Source organism: Tenrec ecaudatus, chromosome 13 (genome assembly GCF_050624435.1).
Source record: "Tenrec ecaudatus isolate mTenEca1 chromosome 13, mTenEca1.hap1, whole genome shotgun sequence".
NCBI lineage: Eukaryota > Metazoa > Chordata > Mammalia > Afrosoricida > Tenrecidae > Tenrec > Tenrec ecaudatus.
In genome coordinates, this window is record NC_134542.1 from 60,698,635 (window position 1) to 60,720,507 (window position 21,873).

At 40.8% G+C, this 21,873-nt stretch overlaps 1 protein-coding gene and 1 pseudogene across 1 annotated transcript in view; one reads left to right on the forward strand and one right to left on the reverse strand.

Annotated features, from left to right (window-relative positions):
* The window catches only part of PDE11A (phosphodiesterase 11A), a 425,526-nt gene that overhangs the window by 238,383 nt on the left and 165,270 nt on the right, over positions 1-21,873 (forward strand). The gene's annotated exons all lie outside the window — the stretch shown is intronic.
* On the reverse strand, positions 10,460-14,773 carry LOC142424719 (medium-chain specific acyl-CoA dehydrogenase, mitochondrial pseudogene; annotated as a pseudogene).

Consider the following 21,873-nt stretch of genomic DNA (forward strand, 5'->3'; position numbering starts at 1 on the left):
GGAATTACGCTGATAGAGCCAGAGCCCTGGAGCTGGAGGAGAAATGTCAGCCCTGAAATGCTTCCACCACCTCTGGATCCACAAGACTTTCCACCTACTGGCCTGTGATCTTCCTGCATTTGGCATCATTGCATGGCTGCATGAGTCTAAAGAGGAATTTATGGACTAGTATCAACATATGGGGTAATATCGGACTTATGGACTTGATCTGGACTGGGCTTGAATGTTTTCTTCAAGTACAATTGCTTTCTGATATAAAAATTCTATCTTACACATATATGAGTCTCCCTGGATTTGTTTCCCTAGTCTACCTGGACTAACATACTCTCCCAATCATTTCTTCCTTTACATTTCTTCCATGGTAGCTTTTCTATGTAAAGTCTTCATTCCCTATAATTGGACAAATGCAATAGCCTTCTACTTGTTCTTCCTAAATTATAATTTCAATGGTATCACCCACTCATAGATGTTAAATTTTCCCCCAATTACCTATCAAAGTACACATTTTGTAGCCACTAGGCCTGGGCCTTTGGAAGTCTCATACCAAACTATATCTTATTTCTGGCTCTCAGTTTTCTTCTTGAAATATATGATACTACTTACAAATCCAACTGTTTCATAGTCTAAAATCGGCCACCTGCTGCTACCAATCTAACTTCCTCTCCATGTTTGTCATTCTGCTTTCCAATTATACAACTTCCTCTCAAAATTGTCTCATCACTCAAGCTCAATTTCGATGTAATCTCCTGTATAAAGCTTGCAATTCATGGTCATCTTTTCTTCTTTTAAAAATTATTTTCTTGGCATATAGTAGAGTTAATTGCGAATGTATTTTTTCCTTGGCTAGATCTTGAAGGATACAATGATGTGTTCTCTAGCTTTGTAGCCTCTCAATTTTATACATACGTATATGACACACTGTCCATGCACTGAATAAATGAATGCATGTGGCCACTAACAATCAAATGTGTCTGCCATAGCAACATTCCGAAAGGAGAGAGCTTGCTCTTTTACAATGAAACTGGAAGTCATATTGGCAGCAGCCTAGCATAGCCTCCTCTCTGCACACTTCCCTCTTTACAGCCCACTAGTATATAGCTGGGTTTTTATTCATCACATTTTGGGGGTGGGAGCTGGGGGAGGACCTCTTCCCAAATACTGTGCTTTCTGGGGTAATTATTTTGTAAATGGTTTTAGCCTATAATTCATATATCATACAATTTAATAGCTGGTCATATGAAGAAGAATTGTGCAATCATTAACACAATCTTTCCTGTATTTGTTGCCATTAGCATCCCATCACCCTCCACTCCCAAGCTCCCATGCCATGGCCCTAGGTAGTCATTTATCCAGTTACTGTCTGTATAGATTTGCTTCTTCTGGAATGCATATACAGAAAATCATACCAAACACAAACAGGAAGCAGAACAAAATAGAAAACTCTCCATCGAAAAGAAAGAAGAAAATATTAAAAAGTTAAACAACTTTGAAATGAGTCAAAAGGAAGGTAAGATGAAGAAGTCAAATAGCCTCTGACCTCATTCACATCACCACCACTAACCCTGTCTCACATCATAGAGCTTAGGATTGACAACACCTAGGATAATTGTGTCAGATCACAAGATGGAAGCTAATTACAAAATACTGATGATTACTGCTGATGCAGTGGGGTAAGTGTGAAGCTGCTAACTGAACGGTTGATAGTTCAATCACCAGTCAGTCTGAGGAAAACGATGATGCTGTCTGCTTCCATAAAGATTTCCAGATAGCGCAAAAGCAATGTTCTCTCAATGTCTTTTTCCTTGTTCTGCCCACAGATAGCCCTTAACCTTTAGAATTTTTGATAAATTTCTTCCCACACCATAGAGAATAAAACCAAATCCATTGCCATAGAGACACTTCAGACTCTTAATGCCCCTATAGGGTGGCATCAAACTACCCTATCGGGTTTCCCAGGCATTCCGTCTCTACAGAAACACTGCCACATCGTTCCCCACGGAGCAGCTGATGGGTTAGAACTGCAAACTAGCACTCACCTACTGAGCTATCAAGAAAAATAAATGTGTCTTGGGGTCTCTAAGTGGTTCTCTTGCAGAAACTATCACGAATCTTCAAGAACTCTCAGCTAAGAACATCTACTTAAGAAACTTTCAATATGGGGCTCTCTTCTGAACTCAAACTTATACAATGCACAGTTTGGGGCATCTGCTTTCCAAGTCTTAGATAGATGGCTAGCATCTCTCTTTAGAATGTAATATTTGTTGGTCTCACCTGGATGTAGTTAATTGTGCCAACCTGGCCGATAAACACATGTGGGTATAATTGAAGGGCGGAGAGATAAATGACTTGGTGAGCCTCGCCTTTCAAGTTCTAAGGTCTCTTGTGATGGTTGGACCAGGGTGCAATTGCCTTAGCCAGTTTCCCGCTCCAGCTTTCAAGACTCACTTTCTGCAAGACATCCCCAAGGCGAAACCACATCGACCTACCCCTATGCAGCCTTGGGTGCTGGAAAAGCCACATGGAGACCCCAGCCAACACTGAGATACTTACATGCTCATTGACTCAGTTTTCCTCTTGCATTGGTGTTATAATGTGTGTTTTGTGAGATGGAGGAGGACTTTGTGGATTGGTGTCAGACATATAGGTTAATGTTGGACGTGTGGGCTTGGGCAGCACTGGATTGGGGTGTTTTCTTGATGTGCACTTAACCTTTATTTAAAACTCTCTCTTACACATGAGTTTCTGTGGATTTGTTTTTCTAATGTACCCAGACTAACATGCATCTCTAAGCTCAAACAGAAAGAGTCCAATTTAAACATTCTTTTATGTATCAAAAGCATTTATGTATCAAAAAATTACTATCAGCCCATGATCCATCAATTGTCTAACTAATAAATGTTGGGTCTTAGAAGACCCATGTTCATTTACAGGGACAGTGGATACAGGCTGCCTGAATCACCGAGCCGAATACAGCACACCAGAAAATATAAAGCGTTCCTATTTGGAAATTCTCCTTTACTGAGAACATGGTAGAATGTGTTAATACTTCTCCTGGAGAAAGGAGGAAAAAAAGGAAACCCAAATAAATTACTTCCCTGAAAGGATTATGTGGCAATAAGTTAGTTCCCGGCTGAAACCACGACCGTATCTGAAGTTTCTATAAAGCAAAACAAAACTTTGGAAGCTGTTCTCTGTAAAAAGTGTAGGTTGTTATTGAGCTAGTTTATAAATTATGACCAAATTATGGCTTAAAAGCTGCCTTAATAATCATACCAACTCCATTAAACTTCATTGAGTAGCACAGTCACCAGGTAAAAGTATTAGCAATGACATGTCAGTTGGGTTTTGGGGATATTTCAGCACAGTCCAAATATTAAAATCAGCATTGAAGCATATTGCTGCCTGAGTTCTTTCTTAGCTAAATTGGATCTGAATCTCTAGAAGTTAGGCCTGGGCATATATATTTATTGATCTCATTCCTAATGATTCCGATGCACATTGAAGATTGGTAACTGTGTTAGTCTGGGCACATTAGATAAAGAAATCCACAGAAACTCATGTATAAGAGAAAGTTTTATATAAAGGTTAAGTGCACATCAAGAAAACATCCCAACCCAGTGTTGCCCAAGCCCACAAGTCCAACATTAACCCTTATGTCCGACACCAATCCACAAAGTCCTCCTTCATCACACAAAACACACATCATAACACCAACTGCAGGAGGAAAGCCAAATCAGTGAATGTGTAAGCATCTCAGCACTGGCAGGGGTTTCCACACGGCTGCTCTAGCACCCAGGGCTGCATAGGGGTAGGTCGATGCGGTTTCGCCTTGGGGATGTCTTACAGGAAGTGAGTCTTGCCAGCTGAAGCAGGGAACTGGCTAAGGTAATTGCACCTAGGTCCAACCATCACAAAGCAAGAGACCTAAGAATTCAAAAGGCGAGGTTCACCGAGCCATTTATCTCTCTGCCCTTCAATTAATCCACGTGTGTTTATTGGCCAGGTTGGCACAATAAACTTTAACTAACTCAGTAACATTTGTATAGAATAATTAATTTGTAAGAAAAAATTCACAAGTCTTTTTTGTTAAACCAAACATATTATTGGATGTTCATACTTCCTTTGTAAGTTTCTGCTCATTCATTTGTAATTACATTAAATAAATTATATCAGAGACAGTAGATCAGATGGATTGGTGCTAAATGGTACCATTTACTCCGTACTTCAAATAACCACGCACTCTTTGATCCCTTCCCACAGTTGTCTTTCCCTACCTCTCTTGAGGGATCATCTGGAAGGTATGCTGTGACCATCTATATGCTGACTGTCTGTAACCCATTGTTTCTTCATGCCGATGACTGGTTCCTGCTCTCACAGCACAGAAAATACCAGTACAATTTGTTTCAGGTCTCGGAACCATGATGGATGAACCTAAAACAAACAAACAAATAAATAAATAACCCACAGGGCAGGGATTTTAGGCTTTATTACACTACTTATTGCTGATATCAGCTGGATCTTGGCTGAAAGCAGAGAACGCCAGAAAACATTACCTGTGTCTTATTAACTATGCAAAGGCATGCAACTGTGTGGATCATAAAAGACAGTGGATATCATTTTGAAGAATGGAAATTGCAGGACGCTTCTCTGTGCTTATGAGAAACCTATACATAAACCAAGAAATAGTGGTGTGAATAGAACAAGGGGGTTAAAGTGGGGTTAAAATGAAGAAAGGTGTATATCAAAGTTGTATCTTCCACCATGTTTATTCAATCTATACATTGAGCAGATAATTTTAAAAGCTGGACAATATGAAGAACTAGGCATCCAGATTGGAGAAATGTTCCTGAGCAACACATGAAATGCAGATGATACACCCCTACTTGGTGAAATTAAAAAAGTATGTACTTGCTGATAAAGATCGGAGTCCAGTATGGATTACACCTCAACATAAAGACAGCAAACATCTTCACAACTATATCAGTAAGCAGCATTGGGATAAAGTTTTAGTTGATAAGGGCCTCATTTTACTTGGCTCCACAGTCAATCCCCGTGGAAACAGCTGTCCAACAATTAAATGACATATTGCATTTGAAAAATTGGCTGCATATCATTTCTTTAAAAGTGTTCGACAGCAAAGATAGCAGCTCATGCAAGCCATAACGGAGTTTGGTGACAAAGTGGCTTACAACTTGGGCTGCTGACTGGGCAGCAGTTCAAAACCACCGGCAGGAGGAAGAGGAGGTTTTCTACTCCTGTAAAGATGTACAGGCTCAGAAACCAAGGAGGCAGTTCTATCCGATGCTGTAAGGTCACTGTGAATTAGAATTGACTTAATGGCTGTGTTTGGGTTTTCATTTTTGCAGTTTTTGTATTTGTTGAATGAATGGATTTATTTTAGCTCATTGGTGCCTGAAGCATTTTGTGAATTTGTGAATAGTTACATAAGCACCCGTTTTTGTAATTTAGGATATGTTCTTGTGAAACACCTTTGAAACCTGAGGTCAGTGTCTTGCCTACACTGTAATCCCCTCAATGGCTTCCCACGGACTCTGATAAAATTCCAGATTGGACTCCAAGGTCCTGGGTGGTCTGGCCTTGCTTCCTTCCCTTAGAGTCCTTCAAAGTTACATTTACTCGGACACAAAATGCTTGTTCTCTTTGCCTCTCCTCCTTCCCCCTCCCCCACATCTCAGATTAAACACCTATCCTTAGAGAGTTTATCATATCCATTTTCCTGAAGTCTCTCTACCTCACCCCATTGTCTCCGTCAATATTTTGCTAGTTGATTTTGTTGTATTATCCCAACTTGTATGCATGCCTATGTAATTCCTGCCTCATTGGAGACAGGACCTCCTGTCCAAATCATTGGAGCTTTGGTGGCATAGTGGTGACTCAATAGGCTGATACCCACAAGGTTGAAAGTCACCGGCCACTTCAAGGGAGGGAGACAAGGTTTCTTATTCCTGTAAGAGTTACAGTTCTGGAAACCCACAAGGGCAGATCTACCCTGTCCTGTAGGGTCAATATGAGTTAGAATTGACTCAATGGCAGTGAGTTTGGTTTGGGATCATTGAAATGGAAATTACATAAAGACCAAGTGAACAGTGTTTTAGCACAAATGAAGTCCTTAATATACACTTACCATGGTTCATGACCTAACACCTCAAACTGCCTTGATGAGGTGGCCTGACTCCCTTCCTCAAATCTAATCATGCCATCAACCCTCCGATAGTCTGGCTGGTGACCAACTTTTTCTCTTACTTGTGGACTTCCTCACCATCAAGTCACCCTGTGGTCCATCACACAGTGCACCAAACTGGACCTGATGCCTCCTTAGATTCCTCTATTCCAGAGAGAGCTCCTAGCAAAGACACATGGCTTCAAACATAAACTTTCTTATGACCATGGCAAGTAACCAGTGCATCTCCCTCCCAAACTGTGAGCCTGTTGGTTATGCAAAAATTATGCAGGAGATGGAGGTTAGTGAGCAGAAAATAATTGTATATAGTCTATAATGAACCATTCAGGTCTATTAATGGTTCCAGATATGTAACTTACAGATTTGAAAAAGCATTGGAACATATTTTAGTTGTTTTAGAGATAACAATAACCAATCCAAGTTGTTCAATTAGTCCAAAAGAATACCATGTTCTTCTTTGTGCTTATTAACAACAAGAAAAGCTAATAAGCAAGGAGTTCATTAGAAAGGCATTTGTGAAATCTTAATATATTTAATAACTTACATGATTAAGAAAAACAGCCTCATTTTAAAATAGAATGTGGGGAATAATGTGATTGTGGAAAAGAACACTTATTTTGAAACAGTTATAAATAATAGCTCAGTATGCATATGCATAGAGTCATATTAAATCACACTAAGAATTAATCATAAAAAACCTTTTATAATTCAAGTGTTAATAGTTGAAATCCTTTATAAGAGACCACTGAAAGCTTAGAATTATGGAGAATTATTACCACACGTAACTTTTTCAAAAGCTATATGCTGTTCCTTTCACCCTAAGAGCATTAAAATGAGTGAAATTTTAGCTAAGCAGTTTCAGAAAATAATATAATATAAATAAACCAATCTTAATCCTTCACTGAAAATAAATAGATATCAGAGTATGTTAAACAAACAATAATTAATGAAAAAAATATATGCTCACATGGTAGGTGCAATAGATTCCCATATATGGAGATCCTATCTACCCAGCGAGGAGCAAGATGAAATTTTCTACTCCTGTAAAGTGTTATAGTCTCAGAAATCCAGAGGGCTGGTTCTATAGGTTTTGTGGGGTTTCTCTGAGCTGGAATCTACTTGATGACAGTGAGTTTGGTTTTGAAGGATTTGGGGGCTACTCAACACAGCTCTTAGAAACAGAAAGGAATCAGGAAGTAAGCGAAGGTCAAATAAACACCATAAAATTAACATACTAGGTTCCTACATTGAATTAATTTGCTTTCTTTTTAGAACAGTTCTAGCATACCTTATTACTTAACTGCCCAACTCATCATCATCGTAATTAGGGCTCATCCTCAAACATCTCTGATTTCTTCTCTGGATCTCTAGTAGGATTACACTTCCACCCACCTTGAACTGGGATGGATTCATGCACTTTACCTTGGCCAGTGAAATGTGAGTGGAAAATTTGGATACATTCTTCTTTTTATTGATTAGGGCACTGAAACTTGATTTGCCCGAGGGCTAGGGTAGGTGAAGTCAGGATTATGAATTTAGGCAATCTGAGAGTGAAACCACCCACTATGCTCACTCGCCAAGCCGTCTTCCCCAATGGTGGCGTGTTATGCAATGACAAGTCACGAAAGCAAAACTTGAGTGACACAGTAAACAACCTGCCATAAAATTTTCTGTAAATGGTCTACTGTGGGCAGGTGATATTTCTTAATACACGGGATAATTCCCAAAACATGGGGAAAAGCTCCTCTGGGTGGAGCTTTCATAGTACACATTCCCCCCTCCCCCTAGGCAAGCATTAAGCAACTCACTCTGAGTTAGTGCACCCAGTGGCGTCCCCTGGGAAGGCTCTTTCTAGTCACAGTGAATTTTTTCATAAAAGCAGTTTCGCCAGAACCTCTGTTTTAGTGGTGGCCAATTTAAGAGAACAACATGTGGCTGTGGAGTTTTGTTTCCCGCTCAAAAAGAAATGCCGCAGAAGCTGTAGTGATGTTGAACACAGCTTACAAGAACAATGCTATGGGAAAAAACTCAAGGGTACGAGTGGTTTTCTCGTTTCAAAAAGGTAAAATGTCGATTGACGACAGACCTCATTCTGGACGTCCATCAACTTCCCAAAAGGATGAAAATGTTGACTCACTGTAGTGCATTTGGAGTTCCTTCCACCAGGTCAGACCTAATCAGCTTTCTACGCATAGGTTCTGAAAGGATTGCATAACAGTGTACAACAAAAAATACCTGATTTTTGGCAGGAAGGAAACTGGTTTTGACACCAAGACAATGTACCTGCTCATTCAGCCATCTCAGTGCTCCAGTTTGTGGCAAAAAACAGCATGCCTCTCTTGCCTGCGTACCTTACTCACCTGACCTTGCTTCCTGCGACTTCTTTATATATATATTTTATTGGGGGCTCTTACAGTTCTTATCACAATCCATATATACATCCATTGTGTCAAGCGCATTTGTACATATGTTGACCTGTTGACCTCATCATTTTCAAAACATTTTCTTTTTACTTGAGCCCTTGGGATCAGCTCATCTTTGCTTTCCCTTTGGATTCATTTTAAATTTGTTCTAGTTTTCATTATTGTTTTATTTTGGATTGATGTTTTTGGTTTTTTCTTCATTTAAAATTTTTTTCTTTTGATGTTTTTTTAAAAAACATTTTATTGAGGGCTCATACAACTCTTATCACAATCCATACATCCATTATGGCCAGCACATTTGTACATTTGTTGCCCTCATGATTCTCAAAACATTTGCTTTCCTGCGACTTCTTTTTGTTTCTGCAAATGAAGAGGTACATGAAAGGACAGAGATTTGATGACATAGAAGAGGTGAAGGAAAAAGCTAGGGACGTGCTGTTTGCCATCCAAACAGATGAGTCTGAAAAATGTTTACAAGAATGGAATCACAGATTTGACAAATGTATTAAGTGTAACAGAGAATACTTTGAAGGCGATAAGGTTGCTTTGTTAAAAAGTTTAAATACAGAGCTTTGAAAAAGGCATTCCAGTTTTTTGGGGGGTACCCCTTGTGTAACTCTTCTATCTGTGTCTCTGTAACTCTCACCAAATGACTGGGGGAAGCAGACTATGCAAATAAAACAACGTGAAACACTAATATAGGTGACTAGTCAGCCTGTATTCCTATACAAATGACACATCTCAGAATCCAAAAGGGGACTCCTGGAACATCAAGGAAGACAACCCTTTAGCGCAGCACATTGGACATCCCTGTCTGAAGTGGCAGACGCAGCAAACCCCCTGTTATGCCAAAGCCAGGGGTCCAGGCTAGGCTCTGACCATGAGACAGAGCAGAAGAGCAGGGCCAAGACTGTGAGACTGTGAAGCAGAGCAGTGGGAAAGCAGAGACCAAGGGATCAAGTAACTGAGAAGCCGAGAACCAGAGAGAGACTTGGCTGTTGGCTGAGGCGAGATATTACTGTGGACCAATGTCTGTATCCTTCATGCATTTTTTTTCGGATCCCAGTTTGTGGTAATCTGGTAGCTTTCCTAACAACCCCCCATAATTGTGACTATTGTCTGTGAGTGTTGGGTAGCCATTGCAATGGATTAGCACATCCAACAGGAAAATGTAGAGTGGTATGGGAGGAAGTGTTGGTATCAGAATAGGGTAAAAGGAGGATGGAGGGCGGAGGCATGTCCAACCTCTGCTTCCTGGCAGTAGGCCTTGGGCTCTCTTCTCTTGTATAGCCAGAGGAGACTAGACGTGGCTCCCACCCTGTTTTTGCAACCACAAAGCCATCACCTCACATCTACAAAATGAAGTCCAATCACTGACTTCTGTAGATGACGAGACAACCATGTTATACGACTGTACAAGTCAGTGCCGATTCAGGGGTTGGGTTCTGATTTCTTTGCTCAGAAAATGTGGTTAATGTACATGATGACATGATATTTAATAGTATCTTGACCAAATGATTTTCATATGCCAAAAACTACTAATCTGATAGTCACTAAAACTAATTTCACAGCAGTTTTCCCTTCCATTTTCAACATAAGAATTTTTTAACATCTAGTGATTAAGCTGAACAGAAAAAGGAAACTGGGAAAACATGTCCAAACTTTTTCAAAAAGAATCTGCTTAAATCACTTGGGATAAAATCCAGACAAATGTTGTCCCTTTCCTCTCTGCTCATTCCCATATCCAACAAGTAACATATATATAGCTCTGTGCTAGTCTGGGTAAACTAGGAAAACAAATCCACAGAAACTCATATATGTGTAAGAGAGAGGTTTATATAAAGGGTAAGTGTACATTAAGAAAGCATCCCAACCCAGTCCAGTTCAAGCCCACAAGTCCAACAGCAACTGCTGACACTGGTGGTCTGGTTTTATCAAAAGCCCCCATTGCATTTTGGAACCAGCTTCTTCCCCAATTAAAACATTTTCTTTAGGCACTTTCCCATCTTCAAAGACAATTCTTCTTGTATCTGAACATCATTAGTCCCATATTTATTTCCTTTCTTCCTATATGGATTCCTGGAGTATCAGCTTCCACAATAAATCCAGTAAAGGCTTTACTAGCAGGAATCTTAGGATTTGGATCAGAATGAGCCAATAAAAAATTCCAATTAGTTTTTCTTCCATTGGCTATCCACATCTTCTGACCATTAATAACATACACATTTCCTTTCTTTTCTGGTTTGGTGCTTAAAGCAGCTACATCAGAGCCTGCTCCAGGCCCTGTTACACAATAGGCACACATTCGTGGTTCCTCCGTCATCCTCCACAAATATTTCTTTTGCCGTTCATTATTCCCTGCAATAATAACGGGCATTTGCCCCAAAGACTGTGCTTCCATGGCAGTCTGAATCCCAGTACATCCATGCGCCGATTCTTCAGTAATTAAACCCTCCATCGAAAGTCTCAAGTCCAAGGCCTCCTCAACTCTCTGCAATGTGTGTGTTCATCAAGCCAGGCTCCCAGGCTCTCTTAATTAAGGGGAAAGGTTACTCCCCAGTTTTAGCATATTCTGGAGTATCAGGGATTATTTCCTCTCTGGCAAACTTTGATCAGCGGCTTGAAATTCTTTTTGCTGTTCAGTGAGTTCCAGACTGTATCCTATTCCTGGTCCACGCTTTGGAGCAGCCTGCATATGTTGTGATCTCCAGTCAAAACAAGAAGCACTTCTCAGAACCCCACAGCTTCCATAAGCATCGCAGCCATGTTGGCCCCGCTCCAGCTACTCAGAGGCCAACTCACAGAGCACTCTAACCCAGTAATTTTTAGCCTGCAATCTATGGATGGACTTTATCATTGTAATCCCCACAGTGTAGTCCCTAGATCAGTAGCATCGGCGGGCGGGTGGGGGGGGCATGTTGATGGATATTGTGTTGTTAGTTGCTGTGTTAGTCTGGGTAAACTAAAGGAACAAATTCATGGACACTCATATTAGAAAGAGCTTTATATACAAGAGCGGTTGAATATTGAGAAAACATTCCAGTCCAGATCAAGTCTATAAGTCTGATACCAATCTATAAAGTCTTCTTCAGATTCATAAAACACATGCAATGTCACTGAGTGCAGGATGATCACAGGCCAGTAGGTGGGAAGTCTTGTGGATCCAGTGGTGTTGTAAGTATCTCAGCATTGGCAAGGGTCTCCATGTGGCTTCTCTGGCTCCAGAGGTCTGGCTCCATCAGCTGCTCTCCATTTGTCTTCTCTCAGGGATATCTCACAGGATATGAGACTCTGTCCCTCCTCCAGCAAGCTACTTATCTCCTTAGAGCCTCCCGAATGAGGTCACCAAGCTACTACCTGATTGACAGTCTAGACTCCACCCCTTCACTCTGAAGCCTCAAATTGACACCAGATTATGTAACTACCACAGTTGCCTTCAATTTGGTCCTGATTTAGGTGAATCGTGTGTGCATAGTAGAACTATGCTATTGGGTTTTCAAGGTTGTGGCCAACCAAAAGCAATCCTGTTCCAGACCAGCTGAATCAGGAGCTGGGGGCAAGACCCATCCATCTGCGTGAGATGCATGCTTGACAAACACTAAGTGCACGATGACTTAATTTAAGCTAATGACTGCTCACGATTGAAAGCACAGGAGACGTTCTGCAGCATTATAAAATGGGTGGAGTGTTCCCCAATAATCATAAGGACCAGAATTCCTCTAAGCCAGGAATTCTCTGGGCAAATCCTTGGCAAACAATTTGGGGGAATAGAAAAGATTATAAGGAAGTAAATATTGGCTGCCTCCAGGAATCAGAGGATGAGGAAACCTTTCAGTTTAAAAAATGAAGGAGGATTTCTGTATTTCGCATTTGGTATGATGGGAGAGAAGGGTGAAAGTGAAGAGAGCATTTTACATTGACAAGAACCCAGAATAACAAAAAGAGGTTGAGATTGAATGAGGTTTGTGACTAGTGAAACACCTCATTAGTGGAAGAGGAGTCAGAATCATTTTGAGACTGGGAAGCTGACATATCTTTTATAAGTGTGTGTGTGTGTTTCTACATTAACTCCCTCGTTTGTCTTGCGAGGGAAGGAGGGAGGGAGAAGAGACAGGAAGGGGAACAAGAAAGGAAGAAAGAAAATCAAGTATGTCTTCTGCACACTCCACTGAGCTCAAGAATGCTTTTTTGTGAAAATTTAGTAGAGTGCTGAGTTTCACATTTAATCTGCAAGTTATAAAACAGACAGTACAAAAATAAATAGGGATTATAAGCCTACCAGGAATTTGTAGATATTTTGGCGGGGGGGGGGGGGGGGAAGCTTTGGATTTTCATAGATTCTGGTAGTTTTAGAAGTGCAAGTCAATTTCCCCTTTTAAAGGGCCAGGAAGCTTCAGTTGACACCTAAATAACAGAAATCTGGATGGCTGATTGCGGCAAGTCCCCGTTGAAGGCTGATACCGTGCTGTTTTTTCTTCTCAATCAACTGTACCAAAACTGGAGGCTATGATGGGTGCTTCGTGATACATGTGGTGACGCATGTGGTGTCCACTGGGATGGTTGGGACTGGAGCATCCATCCCAAGATGGCGTATTCACTCACTTGGGTGTGTGGGGTGCTCCTCCTTGTCTTTCTGGTATTCCATACAGGTTTTATCCTTCAGGCTTCCTCACGAGCTGAGAACTTCTCATCGGGAAAAAGAACCTGTTGTCTTCTAAATGTGCCACAGAGAAATCGTTCGGCTGTAGGTGCAGGGTCCCTGTTGAGTTTCAGCAATTTTCTACATTACAAGTAATGTTGTCTCTCGAGAAATTCTAAGGAACTGTTATTTAGCAATTAATGGGAAAATGATCAAAGAGAGTCCGGGCAGTGATGTCATCAGATGAAGGGAAGTTGAGAGTTTTGCTACACAGTCACAGAAACCTTTATGAGCCACAAAGGTCAAAACATGAAGCTGTTGTTCCCTGGCATGGCTTCCACTTAGGTGTGCCCTCCGAAGGAAGGCCTTCATCTTTCCAACACGCCCCCCCGAAGAAGCCTGCTCTTCATTTACAGCGCATCATAGTGACCGCTTGGGCAGCCTCCTTGAGGCACTCAAATGGTATTCCTTTGAAATGATCTATGAATTTGGGGAACTTCAAGAAGTCCAAGGGGTGCAAGGTGTGGGGTGCAGTGTGCAGGGAGGGGCAGCCCTTTCTACCCTTGAAGATGAGCTGGTGCCCGGTCACGATGGAAAACAAATCGCTGGGTGCAACTTTCCTGGCTCCCCACCCACCAATACAGTTTTCCATTTTCTTTAAAATTCTCCATAATAAGACACCGCTGTATTTGAAAGCATTGAAAGCATTGATGCTTATGGGAGAAGTTTACAGGGTAGCTTTTAGTTAGCCTTGAAAATCTAGTTAGATTTAGATATGGGTGTGTGACTAATAATAAATTTTCAAAGTGGGGAGTGACATAGAAAGATTAAGTTAAGTCTTTTATTTTGGTGAACAGATTCTGAGTTTATCCCTGATCACACATTGAGGGCACCTTCAAGCTGGCAGGGAGGGGAAGGCCTTACTTTTTAATGAAACCAAGTGGAAAGGTGATGGGTCTGTTGTTTCAGGAAATGTCATTTAAAGGATCCAGCCAAATGGGTACATGGACCCAGAAGTCCAAGTTCTGTGCAGGTGGACACTGTTTTTAAGGTGGAAATGTTTCCCTAGCGTTCTTTCTCCACTGATTGCACCCACCGACACTAGATTTTCGAAAGTCGTATTTAAGTTGAAAATGGAAATGTTAAAATGCTGTGAAATTAGTTTCAATGAACATCAGTTTAGTAGTCTTTGACCTATGAAAGTCATTTGGTTAAGATCCTATTAAAAATCATGTCATCATGTATGCTAACCACATTTTCTGAGTAAAGAAATCAGACTTTATCCCCTGAATTGGCCATGGTTTGTAGCATGACCTTACTCTCTGACCTTCTAAAGGGATTGATAGTAGGACGTCATTTTGTATATGTGGATTGAGTGCTATGTGGGTGCAAAAATCTATGAACTTCATAGAAATATCTTAATTTTATTTGACCAAGTTAAAAATCGGGAAATTCCCAGTTTACCCTTTGAATCTTGTACTCGGAGCTGCTGGTTCCTTCTATTAACATTCCAAAAGGGACAGAAGAGGGCCCTGCCTAAGGATTCCTTCACCCACCATCTCCCGAATAAATAAATAAATACAAGCACTGCCCCTTGTGGATGAGCAGGGAGGTATCTAGGTTTTTTCCTGTGAGATCTCATCCTCTAATAAGAGCACATTGTTCCTGCAGGAGGAAGGAGGGCAGCACACTGTCTGAGTAAAGAAATCAGGGGTCATCCGCTGTACTGTCATATGATCTTATTGTCCCATCATCTAAAGGGGCCAGGCTCTTTGGAAAATCCTTTTATTCACATTCTCCTGAGCACAGTTTGGTAGATGCCTTCTTTCTTTCTTTTTTCTTCCTGTGTCCACAGACATTTTGAGCCTGAGTTTTCAAAAGCAATAATCTTCTTGGTGTTCAGTAAGATTGACCCAGTAAGAAAGTGTCATTTTCTCATAGTTTCTTGGACCCTCTACTGTTTCTTTACTAGCTAAATAAATAAGGTCAAGCCTTTGACCTGAGAAAATCACTCTTTATCAAATCACAGAAGACCAGAGGCTGGCTACCAGGATAATGTTTATTGCTAATACAAATTTCAACTTAGACAAAGTGGAATTTAAATGTAGTATTACATCTCTGGTTTAGGTACATCTCTAATCATTTAACCTTGGACATCAATGATTTTCTCAAAATACCTATTTCCTCAACAGATCCCCGAATTGAATGACTTTGATCTGGAGAGTCATTTCTTCTTCTTGTATTCTTCTTGTATTCTGGGATTTCTAGTAAATTATGGCAAGTGCATGGCTACTACCCTTCCCTCTCAAATGGCAGTCATCATTAATTTAAAAAAAATTCATTAAAAAGACCCCCACCTTCCTGATGAGCTCCTTTGTAAGCCTCAATGATCACTTTTAGCATAGTGCTCCACACAACTGCTAGCACCACGGTGGGAACTAGGAGCCTAGCTTACTTCCTGCAATGGCATACTCATATTTCTTGCTTTGTAATTCAAATACATATCATCTATTAAAGAAAAAGAAGGACTATTGTTGAGCACCAAAACTGCCTGGTGTTACATTGAGCGTACAAGAAGAGAATGGTGATTGCGGTACCCGATGTACTCGTGCTTAGCTCTCGAGTCATGAGTGCATAAAACATGAAATACAAAAAATACAATTACAATGCAGGAAAGTTGCAGTAAAGGGCAAAAGGCAACACTCAAAACAATTATTGGAGATTTCACGGTATTGCCATAACTGCTTGCTTAGTTGTTCTTTATGCTTTTAATATTTTGGCATGTTAACTGAGCATGTTTAAGTATTAATTCACAGGAGTTGTCATTTATAATGTCCTATCCATTTAAAGTTACTGTGTTAAAGCCATCCTTAAAAGCCAAGCACAGAGTGTTAGTGTTTCGTTTCTACCTTTAAAATATTGCACAAAACGAGTGAATGGTGAAGTAGCCTGCCTTGAGATTTTCATGTACCCAGAAAGGTTCAAACATGTGTCGGTATCTTTAGCCCTCATATGCTTTCTCCAATGGCATCCGTATGTCACATACACGATAAGTCTGTGTTCATATGGACTACAAGGGTAGTGGCGTAGTAATCATTGCGTAGGAGTTACGATGACTCCAGGTTCAGCAATTCTGTTTTACTCTAAAGACAACAGGTGTGGGACCTTTTTAGATTTTAAAATCTTTTTTCCCTTCTTCTAAATAATCCATGTATTCTGAAGGTCAGCAGAAACAGTTATCCAGAGTACTTTCTCAAACATTGCATTCCATGAGATAGCAGGCAGTTGCCTAAATATCGGACAGTAGGGACTGGCGATTTCTCGGGTCATAAGCATTCACTCGGTGGCAATGTCTTTGAAAGCTGTCATCATCTTGTTAAGAAGTCTGGGAGCATGGTTCTCCATGCAGTTACATGACACTCTGTCAGGGCATTCCAAGTAAATTGGCTTTCCAGTTCTTGTGGTTCGTCACCTTTCTTGGCTAGAGGCCTGCTGCTGATTGCGAAGCTCACTCCATTTCCCTGGAGCCTGTACATGTAAATTATTGGGGATTTTCTCTTTAAATCTGATATCAATTTACTTGCCAAGTGCTGCCAAGTGCCACTTTGCCACTAGAGCCATAAAGCTCCCAGTAAATATCCACATGCCCGAGACAGCTAGCCCAGGGTCCTCAGCGAGGTCTGTGCTCCTGCGCTGCTAAGTGGTACTTTGCATGTGGGCTCCTTTCAGCCAGTGTCTGTAACGGTCCATTCTCATCTCTGACTCCAGATCCACACTAAGTGAACGTTCAAAGCAATTGATGTGAGAGGTCTGCCCTCAGCTCTTCAGGAGCAATTCCAGGAATTGCAAGGCAGGCATTTGGTTCTGCTTTGGAGCTGCCCGTGGCAGAGGCCAAGGCTGGAGCCCGTGCTCCTATTGCAGAGCTCTGCTTGTTGTTGTTCTTTTTAAATGCAGTTAATTGTCTTTCCCTGCTGTGCAAAGTCAGCACAAAAGCATGGCTTCTCTCCACCGTCTCCCAGGGGCTCGGTGAGTGCTTTATCTTGCTTTTTGGTTTTGCTATGAGCAAGTTCAATCCAAATGTTAATTGAAGTTGGTAGGATTTTGCAAATAGTGATTTATTTTTGAAACTATAAAGATTTCCAAAGTCAGAACTCAGCAACAAAAGGGAGTACCTAGCTTTTATTTGAAATTTAAAATACTAATACAAATACACACAGATAAATCCACCAGGGACAGAACTTTTTTTGGTGAAGATTTAAAGTCTGTCAAGAGTTCTGTGGAGCATGTGCTTTCTTTTGCATAGAAGCTTCATACATATCCTGTTTAGCTGTGAAACAACTAACAAGTGTACATGTTTGGGCTAAATCTTCATACCTAACACTATTGATCACAAGGAAAGGCAAGCAATGGTATTTGCAATTGCTTCATGCAAACTAAAGCTGAAGAAAGAATGACAACACCAAAGAAGAATGGATGGATTTCGGTTATGGTGTTGATGAAGATTCATGAATTTCATGGACTACTGGAAAGACAAATATATCTATCTGAGAAAAAAATACAGCTAGTACGCGCCTTAGAAATGAGAATGTTGAAACTTCTTCTACGTCACGTGCTGTGGACATGCTACTAGGAAGGAGCAGTCCCTAGAGAAGGAGATCATGCTTGTCAAGTAGACGATCCATGAACAAGAGGGAGGCTCTTCACAAGACGGGTTGTAGGTGGGCACCGTGGCTGCACCAATGAGCTCCAACATGACAACAATTGGGAGGGTGGCACAGGCCTGGGCAGTGTTTTGTTCTGCTGTGGAGAGGGTTGCTATGAATCGACCACATCTGACAGCAGTATATGTTTGTGTGTGTGTATGTACACATATATACATGGAGTGTATATTGCTGTTAGGTGTGTGTGTGTGTGTGTGTGTTTGTGTAAGTTTTGCCAGGAAATGAACAAGAAGACAGCTCGTGAGATAGGATGAAAATTTTGTAAGTGTGGAGTCATGAGAGGTCAGAAACAAGGGGTCAGTCCTCGTGCACAAGAGGCCAGTGTGTCTGGGTGGACCAGAACCCCAGCCGAAGTGCTCCAAGTGGGCACTCTCAAGTCCATTGAGAAGTGAGTGGGACATGACCAGTGCACCATCAGTGTCCCCAGATGATAAGATCTGTGTGGGTCGCAGCAGCATTTTTGTCCCTCGTTAAAAGCAATGAGGCCATCAGCAACTCGATAAGCTTTCAACAAGGAGACGGTAGGAAATCGCTGTTGTGTATTTATAGGTAGTCGGAATCACATGATAGACTGATAGCATTCGTGAAATGAGTCCATCTCTAACTGGGTTCTCATTGTTGTGCCTTGTTATAACGGGAATACTGGGATTAAGAGTGTGTGTACATGCATAGGTACACGTGTCTGTATATACCAGCAGTCATCTCTGCTTCCTGAGGAAGCCTGCAAAAGACTGGCCGTTCAAACCCACACAGGGATTCCACAAAAGAGGGCCTGTTGAACTGGTTCTGCACGAATGCCAGCCAAAAGTATTCCCTGCTCACAATTGCCTGGGGTCACCACGGATGGTGACCAAACAACAATGCGCACCTTCTTGGATGCATCATAGGAAATGATTTAGGACCAAACAGCATCAGCTGCTTGGAAAGGGAAATTAGGTTCGATCAGAATATTCTTAAGCAAGACTGGGGTTCTCCTTGTGAGGAATCTGCTTCCCCTGTCTATTGGCTCCTCTCTGGGATTCTTCAAGCATGTCATGTGCCACCTCCTTTCTGCAGGAGCAATGTGCGCGTGCTAGCTAATGAGGTTCCAGAGCGAACCCCCCAATCCCTCCCTGCCCACCCACAAGCAGTGGTACGTGCATTTATTCAGGAGAAGGCCATTGAAGGAATCTTTAGCCAGGTCCCTCCTTTGCCTCTAATTAACTGATTTGGGGAGTGTTACAAAAGGAGTCTTTAAACTCTGAGAACAAGAGTCAAATGGTAAACTGAGAACTTCTCTTTCTCCTTAATTTTGTCAAATAAAATAGAGATATTTCCATGCATTTAATAGATTAAATAGTAGAGAGGCTTAAAACCTCAGGATAAAATTCAAAGGGTCTTGGCTCAAAGTTAAATCATGATAAAGAAATCCAGGTACTTATTTCTTTAAAATTGGAGTCTCATATTACTTACATATTTAATTCTAGCATCATCACAGACAAATATAAAGCTATGAGTTTTCTAGAAAAAAAAACATAAGGTATGCTTGTAACCCAGAGGTAGGCAAATTTTCTTAGAGAAGACACATTTTACACTTGTTAAGGAAGGCTGGGAGATCATATTTATAAAATATATATTTGACAAAGGATTTTTATCTCAGACAAAATGAAATAAACTTAAAATAGGAAAAAGTCTAAATGTGAAATTATTGTCTCTTTCGTTTTTCAAACAATTCTAAGTTAGTGGTATTAATACTTTGGATTTTTGTTTTAATAATTAAGGAAGTGGGAAAAGTTGATTTTGGAAAAGAGGTGGGAATGAAGTTAGTATGCTTTACTACATTTTTAGGCTTTGTGGTGCTGCCTGTTAAGGGTTGTTGATCACAAGGTCCGTGGTTCAAACCCACTGAATGCTCTGAGGGTGAGAGATGAGACTGTCTGCTTTCATAAAGGTTTATAGCCTCGGGTACAGTGCATGGGGCCACTATGAGTCAGAATCCAGTCCACGGCAGTGGATTTGTTGGAGTTGTAGTTTTAAGCACCATCTAAGGAGCACTGGCAGTGCTTTCGGTTAGACATCGGCCTGCTAATCACAAGGTTAGTGGATCAAACTCATTAATTGCTCCTTGGAAGAAAGATGAGGCTGTTGGCTCCTGTAATGATTAGCGTCTCAGAAACCCCTATAGAGGGTCATTTTGAATTAGAATCAGCCTGAAGTCTGTGAGTTTTGGGGAAGCACCATCTGGTGGCAGAGGTTTTTAATTACAGTTTGAGATTGTGTGGTTTGATTATTTATGGGATTTTTTTAAAGATACATCTAGATAATTTTGAAAATTGAAATCTGCAAAAAGAGACAGTAAGAAGTTCTAGTACAATGAAATCCAAATTTAAATTTATTGTAGTAAAACCACCAATGATACAAAATATGTTCAGTTAATTTTACATCGAAAATACCTATTAATAATTGTGAGACAATGAAAATAATAATAGCATGATGGTTTAATACTCATAAATATCTACCTGGTAGGATTTGATTTAATATTAATATACTAAACATAAGTTAATTATTAACGTGCCTGTCCTCAGCAAGTTTGAGCACATTTAATCTTAAGAACTCTGAGGTACCGGCCTATCCTACTGAACATCTCCCAAATTAACATTTCATCAGTAACTGCCAAACCTCATAGATCATATTGATCAACACAACATGTTTGAACCTTTGTTTCTATTGGGGAAAGAAAATAAGTATGTCCCCTAAGCTCTGTACAACGTTAACAAATGATATGTAGGAAAAGTTTACATTTAGATCCAGTACAATTGACTAAAATAGCACAGAATCGCTTTGAAAAGGACCTGGAGTTCCGCCATGAGAATGTTCATCTCAGATGTTACTGGGCCCGAGAGTAGCATGTTCTGCCTTCAGAGCTCTGGGCCTGAATGTTTCTACCATGTGCTTGCCATTTCACTCGTGTGTTTGCTTAGTTCTTTCTTTTCTCCTCCCAAGAGTGGAGAAGCATTGGGAGAAAATCATGGAGAAAGAATTGGAAATCATGTTGGGAGATAACAATGGGGAGAGTCATGCAATGGGTGAGGAAGACGGTTCTTACAATGGAAGGGCGATGCTACTGAACACAGAGCGACTTTCTGTTAAGAGCGAGTTTAGAACTGGAAAGGTAGCATTCTGAAGTGGTCTTACATTGCATTATAGTTTGTCTTCAATTAGAAAGCACGGGAACTAGGCTCTCTAGGCATGTTTTCAACCTCTAGTTTGCGAGAGAGCATAATAGAGAGGAGATTCCTGGATAGTAGTTACTATACCATTTTGACATGGCGCCCCAAACAATGGCTGTCAATAAGTTATGCAGCTAGGAAAGTGATACAGCCCTGGAAGTCGGGCTCTAGAACTCATGTTCAAACCATTCTGAGGCGTGGGCTCATACCACACAAACAGAACATGCTCCTTGTCAGTACTTCTCAAAGTTTTAGGTCAATAGGGTATTAAATGTATAAAAATAGGGTACAAGAAGATTAGTACATTGTTTAATTAGGTCTACTGTCTCCAACTGAATTTGGGAAGTGCTGAGTTTAACAAAATAAAATGTGTTATTTTACTTCTGAGAGCCAAATATTCACTGTGGTTCTCATAGGTTGATCAGTGAAGAGAGATTGAGCACTTCTGAGACACTTTCTTTAAAATTTATGTAGCTTAAGAGTCGATTTTGCAATATATAACATATACACAATACATGTGAGTGCACATGATGTGTGTGCATATGCATGTATACATATGACTGCATGTTATTAGGTAGCTTCAAGTTAGCTCTGACTCAGAGACCCGGTAGACAGCAGGACAGGAAAGTGCCCAGCCTTACACCACCTCACAAAGGCTAGAGTTGAGCCCATTGGTGCA